The sequence below is a fragment of the Henckelia pumila genome, chromosome 4, assembly GCF_033568475.1.
Source record: "Henckelia pumila isolate YLH828 chromosome 4, ASM3356847v2, whole genome shotgun sequence".
Lineage (NCBI taxonomy): Eukaryota > Viridiplantae > Streptophyta > Magnoliopsida > Lamiales > Gesneriaceae > Henckelia > Henckelia pumila.
This window is the reverse complement of record NC_133123.1, coordinates 232293485-232295662: the sequence shown is the minus strand read 5'-3', so window position 1 is coordinate 232295662 and position 2178 is coordinate 232293485. Positions and strand designations below refer to the sequence as shown.

At 29.3% G+C, this 2178-nt stretch overlaps 1 non-coding gene across 1 annotated transcript; it reads left to right on the top strand.

Moving 5' to 3' along the window:
- Positions 1-1666: 1666 nt before the first annotated feature.
- LOC140870059 (small nucleolar RNA R71) lies at positions 1667-1777 on the top strand. The gene has a single exon (XR_012147042.1). It is a non-coding gene; the product is annotated as a small nucleolar RNA R71 (small nucleolar RNA).
- Positions 1778-2178: the final 401 nt, after the last annotated feature.

The window sequence follows — 2178 nt, the reverse complement described above, 5'->3', positions numbered from 1 at the left end:
TGCATTATCATCTTCATCTTCATTAATACTTGGTTGTTTACATAAATTGAACACATTAAGTTCTAAAGTCATATTTCCAAAAGACAATTTCATTATTCCATTTCGACAATTAATTAAAGCATTTGAAGTTGCTAGAAATGGACGTCCCAATATTACTGGAATTTCGTTATGTACTTCTATTGGTTGTGTATCCATGACAATAAAATCCACAGGATATATGAATTTATCGACTTGAACTAACACATCTTCTACGATACCTCTAGGTATTTTGATTGACCTATCGACTAGTAAAAGAGTAACAGATGTAGGTTTTAAATCTCCCAACTTAAGCTTTTCATAAACTGAATAAGGAATTAAATTCACACTTGCTCCCAAATCTAACAAAGCTTTTTTAATTTTATTTTTTCCAATAATACATGAAATTGTTGGACAACCGGGATCTTTATATTTCAAGGTAGAATTATTTTGAATAATAGAACTTACTTGCTCCGTTAAGAATGCTTTCTTCTTTACATGCAATTGTCTTTTTACAGTACATAAATCTTTTAAAAACTTTGCATAAGAAGGCACTTGTTTAATAGCATCTAATAATGGAATATTTATTTTTACTTGTTTAAAAACTTCATAAATATCAGAATCATTTTTTTGTTTTTTATTATTAACTAATGCATGAGGGAAAGGAACATGTTTATTTGACTCACATATTATTTCAGATAATTTATCATCAACTTTCTTAATCTTAGGACTCAAAGTATCATCTTTCTCGAAAGTATCAATATTTTCATCCTTACTCTTTGAGTTTGACTGATCTTTGTTTTCATCACTATATGGATCATTAACTATTTTACCACTTCTAAGAGTAATAACAGATTTTACTTGATCAAATTTTTCTTGATTTTGATTTTTAGGATTAGGTTGTGGTTGAGATGAAAATTTTCCTTTTTCATGAATATTAAGTGCAGATGCAAATTTTGCAAGAGTTTCTTTCAAATCATTCATAGATTGAATGTTTTGAATATTGATAGACTCTTGCTTTTGAATGTATGCATGAATTTCATCTTCAAAATTTTTTCTTGGAGGTGGGATATAAGGAGCATAACCTTGATGATTTTGGTTATTTTGAAAAGGTTGTTGTGAAGGTTGTGCATTATTATCGTTCCTCCAACTAAAATTGGGATGATTTCTCCAACCAGGATTGTATGTTTGTGAAAAAGGATCTAATGTTGGTTTTTTAAAATTGTTAACATAATTGGCTTGTTCATGGAGACATTCTTTAAATGAAGGCAAAGTAGGACAATTTTTTGTAAGATGATCATGTGTGTCACATATATGACAAACAATTTCTTGAACACTTTTTAATTGATCACTCTTTTTCATTTCTAATGACTCGATTTTTCTTGCTAAAGATGCAAGTTTAGCTTGAACATCTACATCATCTTTAAGATGATAAATACCACCCCCATTTGTTGAATTATTGGTTTTACTTGGTGGTTCAATTGAGCCTATATTATCCCAATTTTGAGCATTTTCTGCTAATGACTCCAAATATTCCATAGCTTCATTTGGGTTTTTATCTTCAAAAGTTCCATTACACATGAATTCTATCATTTGCCTATCTTTAGGTATTAAACCTTCATAAAAGTGAGAAACTATTCTCCATATTTCAAAACCATGATGTGGGCATGTATTAAGTAACTCTTTATATCTATCCCAACATTGATAAAATGTTTCCCCTTGTTTTTGAGAAAAAGTTGTAATTTGTCTTTTAAAAGAGTTTGTTCTATGGGCAGGAAAAAACTTTTTTAGAAATTTTTGTTGCATTTCTTCCCATGATCTTATTGAACTTGATCTCAAATTTTGCAACCATGTTTTAGCTTTATCTTTTAAGGAAAAAGGGAAAAGCTTTAATCGAACAGTATCCATGCTAAAATTTTGATCATTATAAGTGTTGCAAACCTCCTCAAATTCTCTTAAATGCAAATATGGATTTTCAGAATCTAAGCCTTGAAAATTTGGTAAAAGTTGAATGACTTGTGGCTTAAAATTGAAATTAGATGCATCAGGAGGAAAAACTAAACAAGATGGTGTACTAGTTCTTATTGGATTCATATGGTGCCTAAGTGTTCTTGGTTGTTCATGTTTTTGATGATGATGATTATTATTATTATTATTATCATC